We start from the raw sequence: 23,891 nt of genomic DNA on the forward strand, positions 1-23,891 counted from the left end.
CTGGAGGGCTTGTTAAAACACAGATTGCTGGCCCAACTGCCAGTCTCTGAATATCTAGGCACAGGGTGGGGCCCGTTTGCTGCTGGTGCTGCTGCTAATTCAAGAACCATGCCTTGAGAACCACTGTTCTAAATTGTGGTAAGCAACTTGAGTCCTTTGGGCACAAGCAGCCTACCCGCCAGATAGAGCCCCCCCCCCCAAGAGTTCAGGATGAGAAACTAGGAAAGTGTTTTTTGCTGCTACTTAGGACACAAGATCTAACATTAACATGCCATCTAAATGAAAGGCTGTGACAGTTTTCTCCTTGATAGTCTTCCCACAACTACAAAGTCTAGGTGGTAAGAATATCCCTTAATTTTCCATGGGATTCAATAAAACCACTTTCATATCATTTTTCACACATTTTATTTTTATTTTTGTTTTTTATTTATATTATTTACTTATTTATTTAATCCTAGTTGACAGGTGCAAAAAAAAGGTAGATGCTCGGGGGCATGGGTGGCTCAGTCGTTAAGCGTCGAACTTCACTTCCGGTCATGATCTCACAGATCGTGGGTTCGAGCCCCGTGTCAGGCTCGGTGCTGACAGTTCGGAACCTGGAGCCTGCTTCAGATTCTGTGCCTCCTTCTCTCTCTGCCTCTCCCCCACTTGCTCTCTCCCTCTCTGTCTCAAAAATAAATAAACATTTTAAAAAATTAGGGAAAAAAAGCCAATCACTGCTCCAAGTGAGCCTGACTCCCACCCAGATGTCAGACCACCTGTGGTAAAGCCTCATCTCCTAGCTCCTTGAGACCTGGATTTGTAACCTTTGAACAATGCACTTCAATTCTTGCACGTTTTTTGGGCATGTCAAATAGAGAATAGGGTGTTAAAGTACATAAATGCTGGAATTCTAGTAGCTAGACTGAAAGAAGCCATCCTTGACCTTCAGTTATGATGGAGTGTGGGTGGTGAGTGGAAGGAGCCAAGTAGGTCATTTTCCATGTTCCCAAATTCCCAGCTATCGCAAGTAATTTCCCTCACCATGCCATACCAGCTAATGTGCTTCTGGGAAGAAAAAGACTTTGAAGGTGAAATCATTTATGCTATTCGATATACTTGGTACTGCCTGTATACTGTCTCTTTGATGTTTCCAGCTGACTTGGAATTCCCTGTTGGTTTCCCAACAGACAGCTTTATCTGGAAACACATTTAAACATTGAAAAGCAGGCTTTTAGTCAATAACACAACTTTGTATGGTGACAGATGGTAACTAGACTTACAGTGGGGATCACTTCGTAATGTATAAAAAATATCAAGTCATGGGGTGCCTGGGTGGCTCAGTTGGTGAAGCATCCGTTATTGATTTCAGCTCAGTCATGTTCTCATGGTTCGTGAGATCAAGCCCCACATAAGGCTGTACGCCGACAGTGTGGAGCCAGCTTGGGATTTCTCTCTCTCTCCCTCTCGCTGCACCTCCCCACCCCAGCTCACATTCTCTCTCTCTCTCTCTCTCTCTCAAAATAAATAAACATTAAAAAATATATATATCAAGTCACTACGATGTATACCTGAAAGTAATAGGATAACATATGTCAATTATCCTTCAAATAAATAAATAAATAAATAAATGGAAGGAAGGGAGGGAGGGAGGAAGGGAAGGAGAAAGAAAGGTAGAAAGGGTGGGCTTCAGGGTGATGGCTCTCAGGTGTAGCCTGGGATCCTCTGACCACCTCAGCTGTGCATCTAAGGTCAGAGGCAGCACAGTATTATTTCTGCAGGTCTGAACTGCTCTCTCGTCTCCTAAGCACTTTGATGACAGTCCTGTGGGGTAGGCAAGGCTTACGTTACACATGAGAAAACTGAGGCTCTCAGATGACTGGCCCCAAGTCACTACTGAGTGAGATATACCATGTGAAGGCCCTTTGCTGAAAGGTATTTTTCAGGGATATAACCATTGCCTGGAGGCAATTAGGAAAGGCTTACATACCCCAAATCTGCCTCAGTACCACGAACATGTCCCAGAAATTTGTGAGCTCCCCTACCACCCGCCTCCCACCATAATGGCTGTTAGTTTTGTCATTATCAGGCAATTCCAGGCCTTTGGGGACATAGACCCTTGGCGGACTCAAAATGTACTTTAATGGCACTGTTCATGCACAAGGGATCAATAAAAATCATAGATGTCACACTGCAAAGAAGGCTGAAATAAGCCCAGAGAACTACTTCCTGAGGCTAACAACTCTTGACCCAAAAAAACCTACCTAAATGCACTGAAGAGAGACCCAAAGAAGGTAGATTCTGAAGCTGTTGGGGTCTCATACTTACTCTGTGACTTTCTTGTTTTTTTATGGTTTTAGCCAGAGGACAATCTGTACAGTCGAACTAATTCACAGAAGCTGAGGACAGAGTGCAGAGCCACCACCGCAGCTGGAAGTCGAGAAGAGTTACCCAGGAAAGGGAAGGGGTAGAGGGGAAAGCTCCAACTTCTGGGGGCATGAACTCTTGCCCCGATCTCTGACTGTCCCCCAAGGCCATGCACATGTGAGGCCAATGCCAAGCAGCCTGGTTGATCTTAAAAGAGCAGAAATGAAATTTCAGCAGCCACTGGCTGCAGGGGAAAGAGTGTTTATGTTCATGTCTAGCCAAGTCAACCGATTAAAACATAAGTGACCTTGGAGATTACTTCATAATGTATGTAAATGTTGAATCACTGTGTTGTACATCTGAAATGAATGTAATACCATGTAAAAACTATGCTTCATTAAATAACAATAATAATAATTCAATACTCTTCAGGGGATCTAAAAGAATCCAACTCAAACTCTGGCATATTTGATTCTAAAAACCATCTTCCTCACGGGGCCCCTGGGTGACTCAACTGGTTGAGCAACCTACTTGATTTCTGCTCAGGTCACGATTCCACCTGCGATGGGCTCCACGCTTAGCATGGAGCCTGAAGAAAGAAAGAGAGAGAGAGAGAGAGGGAGAGAAAGAAAGAAAGAAAGAAAGAAAGAAAGAAAGAAAGAAAGAAAGAAGTGAGGGAGGGAGGGAGGGAGAGAGAGAAAGAAAAGAAAGAAAGAAAGAAAGAAAGAAAGAAAGAAAGAAAGAAAGAGAGGGAGGAAGGGAGGAAGGAAGGAAAAAATACTTTTAAAAACTATCTTCCTCACTGCTGCACTTTATCTCTTTATACTCTATTTAAGGGATCTCTTTTCAAGCATTGTAGGTGGTGAATGGGAAAATTAGCACATCTTCCTTAAAAAAAATTGACAACAAGGATCGAGAGCTTAAAATTTTAGGGGTGCCTGGGTAGCTCAGTCGGTTGGGCATCCAACTTCCACTCAGGTTATGATCTCAGCTGGTGGGTTCAAACCCCAAGTTAGGCTCTGTGTTGACAGCTCAGAGCCTGGAGCCTGCTTTGGATTCTGCCTCTCCCTCGCTGTCTACCTCTCCCTCACTCGCACTCTGCCTCTCTTTCTCTGTCTCAAAAATAAACATTTTTTAAAAAGAGTTTAAAATTTTGCATAACTTTGCACTCAGTAATTCTTCTCTATGGTCTTACCTTGTAGAAACAGACAAGAGTGCAAAGATATATGGAAAAAATTTTTAATTGTAACACTGCTTTTAAATTTTAAAATTGCCGGACAGGGGCGCCTGGGTGGCTCAGTCGGTTAAGGGTCCGACTTCAGCTCAGGTCATGATCTCACCATCTGTGGGTTCGAGCCCCGCGTCGGGCTCTGTACTGACAGCTCAGAGCCTGGAACCTGTTTCAGATTCTATGTCTCCCTCTTCCTCTGACCCTCCCCTGTTCACGCTCTCTCTCTCTCTGTCTCAAAAATAAATAAATGTTAAAAAAAATAAAAAATAAAAAAAAGGTTTAATAAAAATAAATAAATAAATAAATTAAATAAAATTGCCAGACCACCTGGGTGGCTCAGTTAATGGTCCGACTTCGGCTCAGGTCACACTCTCGCAGTTGATGAGTTCGAGCCCTGCAACGGGCTCCGTGCTGACAGCTCAGAGTCTGGAACCTGTTTCAGATTCTATGTCTCCCTCTTCCTCTGATCCTCCCCTGTTCATGCTCTGTGTCTCTCTCTGTCTCAAAGATAAAATGAACATTAAAAAAAAATTTTTAGTTGCCTATTAACTATCAGATGGATGAAGATAGAAAATTTGATAAAACGTGTCGTAAAGGGTTATTATTGATACCGGACTGTCATTGTTACAGTTCTAGGAAGGACAGTTTGGCAATAATCTACTAAAATTACAGAATGTCAACAAGCCCACATCTGGGAATTTATCTTATGGATATACTCACCTATATGTAAAACTACCTGTGCACAAGGTTACTCACTGCAGCAATATTTGTGATAATGCAAGCTTGACAGCTAACTAGCCAACAACAGGAGATTAGCGAAATACTTTGCGATGCTTCCAAACAATGAGGTAAAATAAAATACATAAGAATAAGGAAGCTCTTTAAGCAATGATCCAGAATCATCTCCAAGATACATTATTTAAGTGAAATAAGCAAGGCACAAAACTGTGTTAATTGTTCCCCAATATTCTTTCACGCTTCTTCCACAATCCTCAGCCAGATATTTGGTCATCTGGAACCACTGCCTTTTCCGGAGTCCCCTACAGTTGGGCATGGCCGTGTGATTGGGGACGCTCCTCAATGAAGCGGGAGCGAAAACAGCTACGTGGCAGTTTCCAGGACCCTTCCTTAGACCCAGGGGTTCTGTGACCCTTCCCTTTTTTCTCCATTGGATACACTCCATCCTGCTGCCTGGACGATGGATCGTCTCATGCTAGTTCATGATTATACTAGAAAGAATCTGCATTCTCCTTGAAACTTGGGCAAGTGCCAGTCCACATTCTCTCGGAATTTTACACACGGGAGAAATAAACTCTCATCTTAATGCTTAAGTTACAGCTACTGTGGGTTTTGGTGTTAGTTGAAGTCGAACCTAACCCTAACTCTTACGCAGGTATAAATATCACAAGGCTTTTGCGACCTATGACTAAATTGCCCTCCAGAAAGTCTGTGCCAAGTCATTCCGCAGTGAGTACTATGTGAATGGGGAGAGGGCTCTCTTTGCTACACTGGGCCGTGTCCCAGATGCCAGATGCCAGCTGTCTTCTGAATCCAGAGACAGAGAGAAAGGATCCACAAATGTGACGTGGATGCCAGGACAGGCAGAGGCACTAAGATGTTGCGACCGGCGCAACAAACACCGAGATCGGGGTCCTGAGGGCAGGGGAATGTAAGAAAGAAAAGAGAAGAGAAGCCAGTTTGGGAACAGGAGGGTCCCCTGGGCTGATGGCCCAAGGGACGGCTTTATTGTTGCTGTACACAATCTTTTATATCAAGACTCTTATGGATCAGGTCATTCTAAGAATAAACAGGTTTCACATGATCGCTGCCAGCCAAAACATTTAGTTCTGTGTACCTTGTGAACTTTCTAAACGGGTCACAACAAGACCTTGTTGATAGATTGCTAGCAAAACACAGTTCCCATGTTTGTTTCTCTTTGACCCGGGGTAGAAAAAAGGGGGTAACATTACTGCCAACACCCACAGACCACAGGCTTCAGGAATTAGCTTTCTCAGCCTTGACAAGGCTTTCGTATGCCTTTGCAAGTGGGGGAATGGGAGGGGGAACCACCGGGTTGGCTGAGTCAACAGGGAGCCGTGGCTCGACCCGGTCTCAGCCTGGCACCGGGGTCCGGCCTCCCACACTAAGACCAGCAAGAAGGAACTTCAAAAATCCAGGCTTTCCTTCCTGACACTGGTTTCACCTAACCAGCCTCCCTTCCTCTTTTCACTTTCGGCAGTTGCTGGAGCCCTTTGTTCTCTTCTATTCTGAGTCCCCTGCCATACCTGACCCAGACCTAGTCTCCAGTGGGAAACTAAGGATTTGGATACCGGCCCCCTCAAGCAGAGCAGGAAACAGCAGCAACCACTCCCCCAGTATCTGCTTCAGCCTGGTGAGTACGGCACTGGCCAGCAGGGGTGGGGCTCACTGACCCACAGTCGTGACTGGTATACCAAGCAGGAAACGATAAGATACGTACAAGCAGGAAGCAACTTAATTCTCTCTCTCCCATTGCCCTTCCTTGCTGGTTGTGTTATTTTCTGCTCCTACGGGGCAGGCGCCATAGCTTGTAACATCACTTTGAGATGTTCTATAATCCAACCTCATAATCCTAAAACTCCAAATGTCATTCAAATTAAAACTTCCTCCCACCCCGTTTCAGGCTTTTGCAACGCAGGAAAACAGCCCGTTCTTACTTTTTCTCACTCTTCCTTCCTGCCTCTATCACTAGCTACACTTTTGGGCCCCTCATAGGACAGATGTTGGGGGATACAAACTTGCAGTGACTGCTAAATAAATCCTGGGGATCTAATGCGCAGTATAGTGAATATAAATAACAATCTTGTATTACAATTGTCAAACTTGAGAATAGACACGAAGTTAATTATTCGGACCACTAAAAAAAAATGATAATTATATAATGTGATTGAGGCACTATCAACTGCTACAATGGCAATTACATTATAATACATAAATGTATCTGGGGCACCTGGGTGGCTCAGTTGGTTAAGTGCCTGACTTCGGCTCAGGTCATGATCTCACGGGTCATGGGTTCGAGCCTCATGTCAGGTTCTGTGCTGACAGCTCAGAGCCTGGAGCCTGCTTTGGGTTCTATGTCTCCCTCTCTCTTTGCCCCTCCCCTGCTCACGTTCTGTCTCTCTCTCTCTCAAAAATAAATAAACAAAAAATTGTTTTAAATGTATCAAATTAACATGTTGTACACCTTAAATGTATACAATATTATATTTTTAAAAATTTTTTTAACATTTATTTATTTTTGAGAGACAGAGAGAGACAGTGCATGAGCAGAGGAGGGACAAAGAGAGAGGGAGACACAGAATCCGAAGCAGGCTCCAGGCTCCGAGCTGTCAGCACAAAGCCTGATGTGGGGCTCCAACTCACAAACCATGAAATCATGACCTGAGCCAAAGTTGGACGCTTAACTGACTGAGCCACCCAGGCACCCTTATACAACATTATATTTTAAATGCACTTCAATTAAAAATAAAAACAAGTAAAAACTTAAGATTGGGGGACCCTCCAGGTCCAGAAAATAAAGGAGACAAAAGCTCTAACTTGACTAATACAGGGGCCCTCTTTGTGTGCAGATCACAAATGTTGATCCTTCTTCTCCCAGGGGGCCTTTGCAGATTCTTAGAAAACTTCTGCAAGTATGGATTATAACCTCCCTCATCCCCAGTGCTTCCCACAAAAGCTGCTTCTTTTGGTGGGGTGACGGGGGACCCTTCATCTCTCCAGATGTTCTTGGAAAATACCTGAGGATCCCATTAACGACAACCTACAATCAGCCTCATCTAATGATGTCTGAGAAATACACACTTGTCCCTAAGGTCAGAGGATGCCCAGCTCGTCCCCAGTGAAGCCCTTCCTTCCTGATCAGTCCTCAGCCAAGCTTCACATAGACCTCCATAGACAGACACCAGACCCTAAGCCTCCCAAGCTCCAGTGCATGCCTACCACACTTTCTGAGTGGTTTTATTGAAAACTCCCTCGCTAGAGTGGAAGAGAAGGACAGTCCCCAGCTGCCTCTTCTCTTCTGCCAGAGTGGGGTAGAGAGAGGGCTGCACAGGACGCAACAACCCTCTCCTCCAGTTTTACTCTTACTACTTCAGTGACCGCTAAGGAATTCTTAGCTTTCTCTTGTATCACCTTGAAGTGGGTAATGATTCAAGGTCACAGAGCAGATGTAGGAACTTGCTCCCTTTGCATGAGCCACAGAGTTGATCTAGTCTCTGCCTTGCCTGTAAGTGTGCCTTTGGCACACACTGTTTTATAGGCCTCTGGGACCTCCCAAACCAAAAGGCAACAAGAACTATCACATTCAGCATCCTTTAGATACATATTACTTCTATATGCAGAGAATAATCTGGAAAGATACAGAAGAACCAGGTAACACTGTTTGCCCCTGGGGAGAGAATTGTCTATTGGAGAATTTGGGGTGGACACAAGAATTTTCAGAATACACTAAAGAGATACCATGCGAACATGTCTCCACTGCTTTTCTGGTAGACTATCTCTTAGTTTTAAATAACCAAACCTATGAGAACACACATATTTTTCAACACATTTTCATTTTCATTCAACGTCTACATATAAGAAAAAATTATATTGGCATTCCGCAAGTATTTTTCAGAAAAAGTCTTGAGTTAAATTCCAAAAACAATGGCTAAAATACCAGAATCTCATTTAAATGCTTTTGAAAAGTCTACTGAGTGTCAACAACAGGGGCCTCCCTCAAAGACGTTGCTGATGCAGAGACATTACCTCCTGCTAGACAGCTGTTGTTTACAACTATATTGTTTAGTGACATGGAACATTTTTCACCCTAACAAAATTGTTTGTTTAACTATGTCTTAATTATATTTTAAGAATTTAAGGCAGGGGCACCTGGGTGGCTCAGTCGGTTAAGCGTCCGACTTCAGCTCAGGTCAAGATCTCACGGTCCGTGAGTTCGAGCCCCGCGTCGGGCTCTGTGCTGACAGCTCAGAGCCTGGAGCCTGCTTCCGATTCTGTGTCTCCCTCTGTCTCTGACCCTCCCCTGTTCATGCTCTGTCTCTCTCTGTCTCAAAAATAAATAAACATTAAAAAATAAAAATAAAGAATTTAAGGCAATTGGGGTCAATATTTAATGCATTATAATTTTTTCACTTATTATTCACTTATAATATAAGAAAACCTTGCAAGCATAATTCACTCTGGAAACACGTTTGCAATCCAAAGCACTCGTATATCAAAGCAAATTTCAAGAACCATTGGCTCAGTTGTGATCATGTGACATTCAGCGTCACTTACTACTCATATTGCAAGACATTGCTCATTTATCAAGTTAAAATTTACTTATTAGAAATGTTTGCTCGTCTTGCAGGACACTTGCAGAATAAGTTACTCACAATCCAAGGTTTACTGCATTTACTAGTGCATGATGTCATAATACTGTCGAAGAAGCATTAGACTTTCTGTGACTTTATTTGACTTACTGGACTTATTTTATTTGACTTTATTTGACTTCTTTGACTAATGGTTTGTTCCCAGGCTCTGTAAAGTTAGATGTCAGCTTATAAACAATTGATAAGTTGCAAGCAATTTCTATCCAGCAAAAAAAGGTTTCCCCAAAGGTTTAAGTGTTACTGTTCAATAGTACCTTAACCAGTTTTGCATTCCACTTATCAACCTCATTTTATATTCTTTCTTTCAACGTTTCTTTTATGCTCTTCTGAACCTGTGTTACTCTCCTACTCATTCTCTTATTAATGAATTAGATGCATTTTTTAGCATATGCCCTCCATGTGTTTATGAGTCATATTTTTAATAACTTTCTGAAAATCCTAAAATTATAATTTACATTTGAATGAAGAAATTATAGAATCACAATCCTACTTATACTTAGGATGCGTGTATATGCAAAAAAAAGTAGTTGAAATAATCGTTATCAAAATAGTAACATTGATGGTTTTTTCTGAGTGGTAGGATTTGGTGTTTTTTTACTTTCTTTTTCACACATCCCTCTATTGTTTACATTATTTTACAATGTCCTTGTATGACTTAAAATTAGAATAAATAATAATACAATTTATTCTCATTATTTGCGGTAGTTTGACCAACACCAAATTAGCAAATACTGAACCGTTGCTCCTAGGGGAAATACAAGGTTAGTCCTGCAAGTTTCTCGCCACACGTTTTTGTCAACTGATGAAAACATAACTTTGTTTTATATATATTTCTCTCCAAAGACATATATTTATTTAATATATATTGGTGACTCATTGTATTGACTCCACAACCAATAACAGTATAACTTATGCTTAAGCAAAGTTTAGCCACACATGTACCTTCTCTGGGTACAAAGTTAGACCCTCAACCGACTGAACCACACAAGCATCCCAGGGCCACATACATTTGACTTCCAAATTCACACAAGGGCAAACCAGTTGGTAATTAATTTCCCAAGGAATGTGTTATTTCCTTCCAACGTGGAGTGGGGCATAGAATGTTAATGTTTACATAGTATTAGATATATCTTAATTTTAACATTGTCACTGGTGGAGAAATTGTGTTTGAGAAATGTAAATCTCTATTTCTGGTACTTATGCCCAGCTGAAAACTGGACATTTCTATTGCTGAGGAGAAAGGGGAGAATGGATATGGGGGTGGTAACACATTCTCTGCCACACGTCTTCACGCTTCGGTTTCCTTATCTGTCAGGTGGAAATCAGAACACAATCTAGCACATGGAGTAAATCAGATAATGTAAGTGAAGTGCCTGCTCACAGTGCACATTGTGCATGCTCAGTGAATGTTAGCGGGTGCTTGTGGAATATAAATGATCTAAAATGATAAGTGTCTGGGAATGCAAGCTGGTGCAGCCACTCTGGAAAACAGTATGGAGGTTCCTCAAAAAACTAAAAATAGAACTACCCTACGACCAAGCAATTGCACTACTAGGCATTTATCCAAGGGATACAGTTGTGCTGTTTTGAAGGGACATATGCACCCCATGTTTATAGCAGCACTATCAACAATGTCCAAAGTATGGAAAGAGTCCAAATGTCCATCGATGGGTGAATGGATAAAGAAGAGGTGGTTTATATATACAATGGAGTATTACTCGGCAATCGAAAAGAATGAAATCTTGCCATTTGCAACTACGTGGGTGGAACTGGAGGGTATTATGCTAAGTGAAATTAGTCAGTCAGAGAAAGACACAAATCATATGACTTCACTCATATGAGGGCTTTAAGAGACAAAACAGATGAACGTAAGGGAAGGGAAACAAAAATAGTATTAAAACAGGGAGGGAGACAAAACAGAAGAGACTCATAAAGAGAACAAACAGAGGGTTACTGGAGGGGTTGTGGGAGGGCGGATGGGCTAAATGGGTAAGGAGCACTAAGGAATCTACTCCTGAAATGATTGTTGCACTATATGCTAACTAATTTGGATGTAAATGTAAAAAATTTAAAAGAAAATTAAAAAAAGAAAAAAATAAATAGAAAAAAAAGGGAAGTGTCCCCCAGGCACCCCTCACTCCTTTTTTTTTAACCTGAGATAAAAGTAACATCATCATACTCGTTTTGAGTAAACAGACTGCAGATTAATAGACTACTTTTCACTCCAAAGCCAGCAAGGATTCACTTAGAGACATTTGTTTATCAACCATTTGAATATGGACAGTGAGGGGCACCTGGGTGGCTCAGTTGGTTAAGCGTCCTACTTTGGCTCAGGTCATGATCTCACAGCTCGTGAGTTCAAGCCCCGCGTCAGAATGTGTGCTGACAGCTCAGAGCCTGGAGCCTGCTTCGGATTCTGTGTCTCCCGCTCTCTGTCCCTCCCCTGCTTGCATTCTGTCTCTCTCTCTCTTTCTGTCAAAAATAAATAATTTTAAAAAATTGAATATGGATACTGAAAAGTTGATGAAACAATAAAGAATAAAGATTTGGGCTGATTTTTTGTAATCTTATTTTATTCTATTTTCTTTGATGAAGTTTTGTCTCTAACCCAAGTATAACCTACAATCAACTCAAATGCATGTTTTTTTATACTTCTCACTTCATCTTCCTAGCCATTTTTTAAATCTACATGAAAACAATAAAAGAAAATTTAAAAACCTAAAAAGTAAAATCTCTGTAAAAACAAAGCTTAATTGGAAGACAAGAGACATGATGCTCGGTTACAGAAACTGAAACTGAAGAATTTTCTTTGAAGTAGAAAATAGCTTTTTGTCTCCCATAAAACTGATAGACACCACTTTTCAGGTACCTTTCATATAAAATCTTTGTCCTCTACCTTAAATAGAAAACTTGATCTAGGGGCACCTGAGTGGCTCAGTTGGTTAAGCGTACAACTTCAGCTCAGGTCATGATCTTGCCGTTGGTGAGTTCCAGCCCCAAATGGGGCTCTGTGCTGACAGTTCAGAGCCTGGAGCCTGCTTCGGATTCTGAGTCTCCCTCTCTGTCTGCCCCTCCTCCGCTCACACTCTGTCTCTCAAAAATGAATAAACATTAAAATTTTTTTTTTAATTTAGAAAACTTGATCTAAGCTCTTATCCCATAAAATTCTTAAAGCAAAGATCTCTGACCTGATCTTGAATGAAGAATGTAAAATTTTATGCTAGAGAGCCTAGCTCTGCTATAGTCTCCTTTTTATGAATTTTTAGCGCAGCCAGTCAAGGGAAGGTACGCGTGAATTATTTTTGAAGCTTCTGCTATATCACAGTTGAGATTTAAAAAAGAAAAGAAAGGGGCGCCTGGGTGGCGCAGTCAGTTAAGCGTCCGACTTCAGGTCGGACGATCTCGCGGTCCGTGAGTGAGTTCGAGCCCCGCGTCGGGCTCTGGGCTGATGGCTCAGAGCCTGGAGCCTGCTTCCGATTCTGTGTCTCCTTCTCTCTCTGCCCCTCCCCCCTTCATGCTCTGTCTCTCTCTGTCTCAAAAATAAATAAAAACGTTAAAAAAAAAATTTAAAAAGAAAAAAAAAGAAAAGAAAGCTACCATATCCGCTAGGCCCAACTTCCCCAGACGAAATTGAAAGTCCTGAGAATTTTTCTTCTTCTGATCCCCATTTCACCACCACAGAGCAGTTCGTGTGCCTCAACGCCTGTCACGTTTCTTAGGAGTCCTGATCACACTCTCTCTCCCAAACTCTGGGATTTTCTTAACTCATGATTTATTCTGCCACCTGTATTCATTCAGCAAACGTCTATTGTAGCCTACGTTGAGCAAAGCACCCTGCTGAACCTGTAGGTGTAATAAGGGGCTTGAATCAGGACGATTTACTCACTAGTGACTAGTAGTCACCAGGTACGGACAGGGCAGATCCGTGTTTTGTGGGCCTAAAATGTATAACGATTTAGCAAAAGAGGAATTGGGGGCACAAAATCAGAAATATAAAATTAGATATGAGTATTTAGAATGGGAAAGTAAATAATTTTCAATGCTAGAGGCATGGAGATTCAGATCCCTGTCTTCTGATATCTCTTTGGGCAATTTATCAGAAATGCTTTCACAGAAATGCTTCTGGGTTGCAATGCGGCTTTCCCTGCACACTTGGAAACACCCTACAACTGTCAGCAGCTCCCAGCCGAGAGCAGCCTGAGCACGTGAGGGACCCAGAAGTTGAAATCTCATTAGCTTCGTGGTGTAAACATTAATCTGCCTCCGGGCGCACACACCTTGCAAATTCTCCAAAAGTAAGTACCAAGTAGCAAGAGAGTTTGAGGAGGATTGACTTCGGTGTCGTCGGGGAAGACATCCTAGGGCAGTTAATGCTTAAGAAAACCCAGCAAAGAGAAGGGTAAAAAATGGAAGAGGAACTAGGATTTCAGACCAGTTGAGAAATTTGGAGTTTACAAAGCACCACCCCAATCCCATTCTGAAACACTGTCTTAATTGTTGTCTTTCTCCTGGTTTTGTTTCTCCTGTGATGTTAAAGATAGCATATTCTCTTTCTTTCATGCTTTAGATTCACTGTTTCCAACTGCTTTTTTTATCTTTTCAGTTGAATGTCCACTCTTAAAGGCCAAAAGATTAAAACTGAACACCAGAGCTCATTAATACCCAGTTTGAAAAAAAAATTGTATGTCTAGGGGCACCTTGGTGGCTCAGTCAGTTAAGCGTCTGACCGGCTCAGCTCATGATCTCACAGTTCGTGAGTTCAAGCCCCATGTCGGACTCTGTGCTGACAGCTCGGAGCCTGGAGCCTGCTTTGGATTCTGTGTCTCCCTCTCTCTCTGCCCCTCCCCCACTAGTGCTATGTCTCTTTCTCTCTCTCTCAAAAATAAATAAACATTAAAAAACTAAAAAAAAATTGTATGTCTAATGGTAAAATTCTAGTTAGGGACATGCTCTAACCAACAAAGATGGAACACTCTCTCATAAAACGGAATTTTTATGGATGAAGTCCATACTGTCATGGAGACAGAGGTCTGAGACCTTCCGGTAGACGCGCTCTGCTCCTTGTGATACCTTACTCTCCATTCTCTTCCTTCCCTGGGAACTGTAGGATCCCATACCTCTCCTGACCCCACCCCAGAAGTTGTCTTGACACTTTTCTCATCCCATGCTGACTGCCCTCTGGAGGATCTTATACACTGCACACGTAAACTGTCATCTAAGAGTAGAATTCCCAAGCCTGCGTCTCCAGCTGGACCTCCTCCCCAGCTCCAAACCTGTGCTTTGTCAGCCAGCTTGACACCTCCTCCCACGCTTCATATAGCACATTAAACCCTTCCCATTCAGACTGTCAGGACACTCAAGAGTCATCGTTGACTCACTGCTGCCCCACAATCCCACATTTAATCAATCCCGGAGTCCTGTCACTTCACTTTTGTCACGCTTCTTCTCTCCACCCCCCTAGAATCTGGATAGTAGCATCTCATCATTTCTAACTTGAATTTTCAGCTGATCTCACTCGGTCCAATTCTTTGGCTCATCAATGGACCCTTCACATCAGGTTGGTAGATTGGCATAGGGTGGACAGCCAGGGTCCAACATGGGTTCAAACAGAATCTCGGCTTCCCTGCTTTGTGACTCCTAGCAAGTCACTTAATACAACGAAACTGCAATTTCTTCATGTAGAAAGGCAATTATTAAGTCATACAGATGTTATAAGGAACATAAGAGTAATCTACATAAAATATCTATTACACAGATATGCTTATTACATTTTACCTGGTACTATAAAAATTCTTATCAAAGTTATGATCTAGGGGCGCCTGGGTGGTTCAGTTGGTTGGCCATCCAAGTTTGGCTCAGGTCATGATCTCGTAGTTTCCAGGTTCGAGCCCTACGTGGGGATCTGTGCTGAGAGCTCAGGGCCTCCAGCCGCTTCAGATTCTGTGTCTCCCTCTCTCTCTCTGCCCCTCCCCCGCTTGTGTAGTCTCTCTTTCTCAAAAATAGAGAAAAACATTCAAAAAAATTTTTTTAAGTTGTGATCTAAAAAATACAAGGTTAGTCACGTGCTAGAATTACTAGTATGAATAATATCTAGGCCTTGTCTACTTTGGGGTACGTGGGAGACTGCTTCCTGGCCACCTTCCAGTTAATGGGACCATGTGACTAGCTCTAGCAAATGGGCCAAAATATAGACATTTAAATATGAGATTTTGATGTGTCCATCAAAGTGACTACAGAAAAGAGCCCCCACACCACTTTGCAAAGGACACATAGTATGAGCAATTCAGATTCAGTAGGCCTCTTAACTTAATCAAAGCTTTGTGTCTTGATCACATTTATATTATTCATGTTAGTAAATGTAAAATCTAAAGGGAAAAAGAAAGTGCAACACTTTACATGGTTTCCTTTCCTGTCCTTGGGGTGTGTGTGTGTGTGTGTGTGTGTATTACATTTTCTTTTGATGTTGTTTTTGTTTCGTGTGCCAAAGCCCTGGAGACTTGCTAACTTCGAAGATGGGATGAAACTTGGCCCATCAGCCATTTTACCTTCCACATCTCTTCCCCCAAGTGAGCTATTCCTCTGGAGAGTTCCTGGCTTCAGCGACTTAGCAACTTGAGTGAAACAGTAACAAACACAAAGTAATGTGTGGAGAGGATCAATCTTTGCAGATATAATCTGCCTCTTACTGTGACTGGGGCCTCAGGAGAAATTGAAACCGGACACTGATCTTCGGCTTCTCCACAGCTTGTGGAAGGAAGATAAGGAGATTTACTGGCAAAGCCATCTCCCTCACCAGGTTGCGAGCACCTCAAGGACTTAGCAGGCATTTTATTGATGTCTGTCTCAACAGCACCCAGCAGTGTGAAGGATTAAAGGATGATGAACTCTGCCCCCAAATTGTTTGTGATCTAGTGGAAACATTAAACTGGTAAATGAATAGCCAAAATACAGCCCGGAGAGCATAAACTACCGACAAAAAAGTGCTGGGATTTCAAAGAAGGAAGCAATTCCATCCAGCTGAATGGACAAGAAATCTTTACTAAGGAAGTGGCTTTAAGAGAAGTAGAAGAGAGGGGCACCTGGGTGGCTCAGTTGGTTGAGCATCCAACTTCGGCTCAGGTCATGATCTCAATGGTTCTTGAGTTCGAGCCCCATGTTGGGTTCTGTGTTGACAGCTTAGGGCCTGGAGCCTGCTTCGGATTCTGTGTCTCCCCATCTCTTTACTTCTCCCCCACTCACGCTCTGTCTGTCTCTCAAAAATAAATAAATGTCAAAAAAATAAAAATAAAAAAGAGAGAGAGAGAGAGAGAGAAGTAGAAGAGGAAGGGCAGAAGTGGGGGCAGGAAATGCCAGGCAGGAGAACGCTAGTAAAAAATTAAAAAAGGTGACATTCTTAATCACTAGCACCAGAATGGAAGACAACATTCTTTGTTTAGACAAATACTTGAATAAGCTACTAGAATTATAATTCCTAGGTGACTACATGGCCAGAGCAAATATCCTGATCCCTACACCGTGCTGGGTAAGACTCTGACACATAGCCAGGTTGGGGAATCAATGCCCTGAGCCATACACCTTCCTTTATTATTCTGGAATACACTAAGCATTTTAGGAAATGGCAAGGAGTTCAGAGGGGCTAAGATGCTGGGATTGCCTAAGTATGTCATGGAAGATAGCCTAAAAATAGAAGTTGGGGGTCATATCATAAATGCAAAATGCAAAATGCTGTCTTATCAAATATGAAGTTTATTCTGATATACTCAGACCATTCTGATAGCCCAGACCATGACTCTTGTCAGTAATGCTCCCACTATCCTTTTGGGTTTTTTTTTTTTACTTTTTGTTTTTTTAAGAGAAAGTGATGGAGAACAGGGGAGAGGAGCAAAGGGAGAGTGGGGTGGGGGGAAGAGGGAAAGAGAGAGAATCCTGAGCAGGCTCCACGCTTAGCACAGAGCCCGTCCCAGGGCTCAGTCCCACGACCATGGGATCACAACCTGAGCCAAATCAAGAATCGGATGCTCAAAAAGAAAAAAAAAAAAAAAAAAAAAGGAATTGGATGCTCACCCAACTGAGCCACCCACCTTTTTTTTTAATTTATTTATTTTGAGAGAGAGAGAGAGAGCAGGGGAGGGGCAGAGAGAGGATCACAAGAAGGCACCGCGTTGTCAGCACTGAGCCTGATGCAGGGCTTGAACCCATGAACTGTGAGATCATGACCTGAGCCAAAATCAAGAGTTAGACGCTTAACAGACTGAGCCACCCAGTCGCCCCTTTTAAGACAGATTCTATGTGCACTTTACTCAGTTCCCCTCAGTGGTAACATTTTACAAAACTAGAGTATAAAACCATATCCAGGATGTTGGCATTGGTAGAATTCACTGATCTTATTCAGCTGGTCCTCGTTTCATTTGTACTCGCAGATGTTGGTTTATTTTGTTACATACAGTGCTGTCACACGTGTAGGTTTGTGGGTACACCACCACACTCAGTTGAGCAGTTAGCCCCAACACCACAGAGATACCTTGTGTTGTCCCTTGATAACTACACCCACCTCCCTCCGATGGCCCATTACCCCCAACCCTCATCCCTAACCCCAGACAACCAATAATCTGTCCTCCATTTCTAAAATGTTGTCATTCCAAAAATGTTATATGAGTGGGATTATATAGGATCCATTTTGGAGGGTTGGCTTTTTTCACTGAGCATCATTTCCTCATGATTCATCCAACTTCTTGCACGTACCCATTGATTGTTCTGTTATTGCTAAGTAGTATTCCAGGGAACATATATTCTACAGTTGGTTTAACCATTCATCTGTTGAAGAACATCCAGTTTGGGCTATTACAAATAAAGCTGCGATGACCATTCATGCACAGGTCTTTGTGTGAACATGAGTTATCATTTCTCTGGGGTAAAGGCCAAAGAGTGCAATTGTTGGGTCATGCCGATATTGGATATTTAGTTTTATAAGAAACAGCAGCTGTGGGGCACTTGGGTGGCTCAGTCGGTTGAGCGTCCAACTTCGGCTCAGGTCATGATCTTGCAGTTTGTGAGGTTGAGCCCTGCGTCAGGCTCTGTGCTGACAGCTTAGAGCCTGGAGCCTGCTTCGGATTCTGTGTCTCCCTCTCTCTGCCCTTTCCCCGCTCATGCTCTGTCTCCCTCTGTCTCTCAAAAATGCATAAACATTAAAAAAAATTTTAAAAGAAACAGCAGCTGTGCCATTTTACATTACCATGAGACATGTATGAGTGATCTAGTTTCTTCACACCCTCACCAGCATTTTAGTTGTCTCCATTTTTTATGTCAGTCATTCTGATAGGTATTTACCATTAAAAACAAAACCACAGGTCCAAAATGTTGTCATTTAGGTTAAGGCCGCACCTAAGTCAATAAACCAAGACTTAATATCTACCCTAACTGGAGTTCAAACCCCCCAGGAATGTAGCCTTTTAACCAGTCAACGCGGGAACTTCCTGGTCACCACTATTTACTGACAGACCCCTTAGAGGGGCGACCTTGCTAAAATAATGGATTCTTTTCTCTGCTTGGTCTCTACCTTTAAAAACCTTTCCTTGGGGCGCCTGGGTGGCTCAGTCGATTAAGCGGCCGACTTCGGCTCAGGTCATGATCTCGCGGTCCGTGAGTTCAAGCCCCGCGTGGGGCTCTGTGCTGACAGCTCAGAGCCTGGAGCCTGTTTCAGATTCTGTGTCTCCCTCTCTCTGATCCTCCCCTATTCATGCTCTGTCTCTCCCTGTCTCAAAAATAAATAAAACGTTAAACAAATAAAATAAAAACCTTTCCTTTTCTGTAGCCCTTTGGACTAGCTTTTATCTGCTAGATGAGATGTTGCCTGATTCGTATATCAATTAATATAGCTAATCACATCCTTGAATTTTATTTGGTTGAATTTTTGCTATTTAATCATAAATCATTATAGTTTTTACTTGTATTCTCCTAATGCTAGTGATGTTGAAAATGTTTTCATGGGTCTATTTGCCCTCTATATATCCTATTTGGTGAAATGCCTATTCATGCCTTCGCCCATTTCCTAACTGGGTTGTTTGTATCTTTACTCTTGGGTTCCAAGAGTATCTTAAATACTGTCTTTTGTTGGATATGTGGTTTGCAAATAGTTCTTCCCATTCTATAGCCTGTCTTTTCACCCTGTTCACATGGGCGTTCACAGAACAGAATTTTTCATTTTGATGAGTTCTTATTGTGCAGTTTTTCCTTTCATGAATCATCTAAGAAAACTTTAGTTTTCTAAACTCTAGTTAGTCCTAGATCCTGAACTTTTTTCTTGTTTTTTTTTAATGTTTATTTATTTTTGAGAGAGACAGAGACAGAATGCGAGTGGGTTAGAGGCAGAGAGGGAGGAAGACACAGAATCCGAAGCAGGCCCCAGGCTCTGAGCTGTTAGCACAGAGCCCTATGTGGGGCTTGAACCCACGAGCTGTGAGATCATGACCTGAGCCAAAGTCAGATGCTCAACCGACTGAGCCACCCAGGTGCCCCTAGAAATATTTACTTTAAAAGCACTTTATAAAAAAAACCAAAACCAAAAAACAGAAGTGATTTAGATTAAAAGCTCCAAGGTGTATGGTTTCAGGTAGGTGTTATTGCTATCTATACCTTCACCCCCATTTATGAAGCCATTTTAAGTAATTTCAAGTTCATTAATTTACAATGACGTATCAAGCCCAAAGAGTTCCATTTTTTGACCATGGATGTCCCATAGTTCCAACCCGCTTGTTGAAAATGCTATCCTTCCTCTATTGAATTGCTATTGTACCTTTTCACTTGTCAGTTGAATAGATTTGTGTGGGTCTGTTTCTGGGTTCTCTCTCTTGTTGCCTCTGTACCAATCACTATCACATTGTCTTGATTACTGCAGATATATAGTAAGCCTTAAGAAGAGTGATTCCTCCCCCATGATCTTTTTTGTCAAGAATGTTTTAGCTATTTGGGGGCCTATGCCTTTCCACAAATTTTGGGATAACCTCATCTCTATTTCCAAAAAGCTTGATAGGATTTTGATAGGAATTACATTAAATTTATAGATAATCTGAGGAGAATTAGCATCTTTACCATGGTGACACCGCCAACCCATAACACAGTACGTCTCCTTTTTGGGGGGGTGTTCTTTGACTTTTTTTTTTAATTTTGTTTTTTTTTTAACGTTTAGTTATTTTTGAGACAGAGAGAGACAGAGCGAATGGGGGAGGGTCAGAGAGAGGGAGACACAGAATCGGAAACAGGCTCCAGGCTCTGAGCTGTCAGCACAGAACCCCACGCGGGGCTTGAACTCACGGACGGCGAGATCGTGACCTTAGCTGAAGTCGGACCCTTAACTGACTGAGCCACCCAGGCGCCCCTCTTTTACTTTTTTAATCAATCAAAATTTTGTAATTTTCAGCATACAGATATTGTTCACATTTTGATAAGTGTATTCCTAAATAATCTGTTTTCTCTGGAGCAATTGTAAATGGTTTTGCATTTTCAATTTTGGTGTCTGTCTTTTCATTGTTAGTATGTACAAATACTTCTGAGAGATGTGTGTTGATCTTGTATCCTATGACCTTGCGGAACTCACTCATTAGTTCTAGGAGTTTTTTTGTAGAATCCTTGGAATTTTCTGCATAGATGACCGTGTCATCTGCAAATAGAAATAGGTTTATTTCTTCTTTTCTATCCTGTATGTCTTTTATTTGTTTGTCTTACTTACTGTAGTGACCAGAACTTCCAGTACTGTGCAGAATACGAGTGGTGAGAGCTGACATACTGCTTTGTTCCTAATCTTAGAAGGAAAGCATTCAGCCTTTCACCATGAAATATGATCTTAGCTGTGGGCTTTTGTAGATGCTCTTTATCATTTGGAGGTAATTCCCCTTTGGGGCGCCTGGGTGGCTCAGTTGGTTAAGCATCTAACTCTTGATTTCTGCTCAGGTCATGATCCTGGAGTCGTGGGATCCAGTTCCACATCAAGCTCTGCGCTGAGCATGGAACCTGCTTAAGATTCTCTCTCTGTCTCTCTCATTCCCTCTGCACCTCTCCCCACTTGCACTCTCCCCCAACCCCCCTCTCAAATAAAAAAAATTTTTCTTGGGGCGCCTGGGTGGCGCAGTCGGTTAAGCGTCCGACTTCAGCCAGGTCACGATCTCGCGGTCTGTGAGTTCGAGCCCCGCGTCAGGCTCTGGGCTGATGGCTCAGAGCCTGGAGCCTGTTTCCGATTCTGTGTCTCCCTCTCTCTCTGCCCCTCCCCCGTTCATGCTCTGTCTCTCTCTGTCCCAAAAATAAATAAACGTTAAAAAAAAAATTAAAAAAAATAAAAATAAAAAAAATTAAAAAAAAATTTTTCTTTAAAGATGGGACTGAATGATAAAGTTATGAGTCATTCAAGAGACTTCACTTTCACATTATATTCTCTGTGATATATTTATATTATTTACGTAGGCATATATTATTTTCATATCTTGAGAAAACACTTTTCAGGGGCCCTCGGGTGGCTCAGTCGGTTGAGCATCCAACTTTGACTCAGGTCATGATCTCACAATTCATGAGTTCGAGACCCTAGTTGGGCTAGCAGAGGCTACTTCAGATCCTCTGTCCCCATCTCTCTCTCTGTCCCTCCCCTGCTCATGGTACCTTTCTCAAAAATAAATAACGGGGCCCCCGGCTGGCTCAGTCCATTAAGCATCTGACTTCAGCTCAGGTCAGGAGCTCCTGCTTTGTGAGTTCAAGCCCCACATTGGGCTCTTCACTTTCAGCACAGAGCCCGCTTTGGATCCACTGTCTGCCTGTCTTTCTGCTCCTCCCCAGTTTGCACTTTATCTCTGTCAAAAATAAATCAACAACAACAACAAAAATTAATCAAAATATAAAACATTAAAAAATACTTTTCAAACATACATTTGAAGATTAATTTTTAAAAGAAATGACCTTGATCCCTGTGACCTTCCCCATCACTTGCCCTTGTCATACACACTCATCAACAAACACAAAAATACACAGACATTGCAGCTTCAACGGAGCAGTGCCATTATTTATGCCAATCTCAGAGATAAAAAAGCAACTTCTGCTTCTCAACAAGATGGAGTAACAAGGCTCAGATTTATCTATCTGCCTGAAATGACAACAAAACAGTGTGCGTAATAATTGTAGGTGGAAGCAATCTTTTTTAGACATTGTACATCAGGCAGTGTAGGATAACAGTGACTGAGAGATAGGACACAAACCCAATAAGCCTGATCACTACCCATATTTACTACCTGGAAAGAGTTTCCATGCTGTAGCTTAGGGGGGCAGAAATTAGATAAAGCCCAATAGTCCCCCTGAATGGAGGAAGCAAATGAAATCCCAGGGAGAGAGAGGGAGCTCACAGGGCAGTCTTAGAGAAGGGAGAGTGGCAGAGAGAAATCTGGAAATCTGCAGGAGATTCCCCCTTGAGTCCTCGGCTAATGAATCATCAGCACATCAGTGATTAGAAGAACAATCCTAGGAGATCATGCAGTGCCAGTAAGAGTTAATAGTCCACCAGAAGGAGTGGGAAATAGCATAATTTATAGGACATCAAGTAGAACACTCAGAAGGGAATTGCCTTAGTAGTGAGCCAAAATTAGCCCTTGACCAAATGCTGCTCTGATCCTCCTTAACCAAGCTTAAAAGCAAGACCCAGAAGTAAACCAATGTTTCCAAGTAACTTAACGGTTATCCCAGAATAAAGCTCAACGGTATTTATAAAAATCCGAAAATATACAGCACTCAACAAGATTAAAGATACAAAGTCTGACATTCAACTGAAGATTATCAGGCATGCAGAGAAGTAGGAAAAAATGACCCGTATGAAGAGAAAAAAAAAACCAATCAATAGAAACAGATTCAGAACTGACATATATGAAAGAATGAATAAACAAGAACACCAAAACAATAATTATGATATTCCATATATCCAAGAAAGTAAAGACCAAGCATATTAAACAGACACATTAGGAACCCCTGGCTCGTTCAGTCGGTTAGGCGTCTGACTTCAGTTCGGCTCAGGTCCTGATCTCACGGTTCCTGGGTTCAAGCCCCATATCGGGCTCTGTGCTGACAGCTCGGAGACTGGAGCCTGCTTTGGATTTTGTGTCCCCCTCCCTCTCTCTCTGTCCTCCCCCACTCACACACACACACTCTCTCTCTCTCTCTCTCTTAAAAAATAAGTAAACATTAAAAAATTTTAAAACCAAAAGAAACAAATAAACAAAAGCACATTAAAGGGGCACCTGGGTGGCTCAGTCAGTTAAGCATCTGACTTTGGCTCAGGTCATGATCTCATGGATCATTAGTTCAAGCCCCACATCAAGCTCTCTGCTGTCAGTGTAGAGCCCACTTTGGATCCTCTGTCCCTCTCTCTCCCTGCCCCTTCCCTGTTTGCACGCACTCTCTCAAAAATGAACATTAAAAAAAAAAATTAAAGACATAACAAAAGACGCAACATGAACTTCTAAAGGTGAAAAATGCAATGTTTGAGATGAAAACTACTCTAAATAGTAGTAACAGTAGATTAGATACTGCAAAATATATTCATGAATTTGAAGATACAGCAACAGAAATAATCCAGAATAAACACAAAAATAAAAAGACAAAAAGTAAATAAATAGAGCATTAGTGAGCTGTGGGATAACTTCAAGCACCCTAAAATATGTATAAGGGAGTCACTAAAAGAGAGGAAATGGAGGGGAGAATAGAAAAAAATACTTGAAGAAATTACCAAAATTTTTCCAAAGTTAGTGAAAATTATAAACCCACAGATCCAAGAAGTTTAGCCATCACCCATCACAAAAATAACAAACCTTTCTTGGTTTAACTAAATAAGACAGGTATCCTCTACTTCCAGAAACTTAATGTATTTATTATTTATCACT

Source organism: Lynx rufus, unplaced genomic scaffold, assembly GCF_022079265.1.
Source record: "Lynx rufus isolate CCGP_SWC_20201006 ecotype Redwood Valley unplaced genomic scaffold, mLynRuf1.p SCAF_10, whole genome shotgun sequence".
NCBI classification, from domain to species: domain Eukaryota; kingdom Metazoa; phylum Chordata; class Mammalia; order Carnivora; family Felidae; genus Lynx; species Lynx rufus.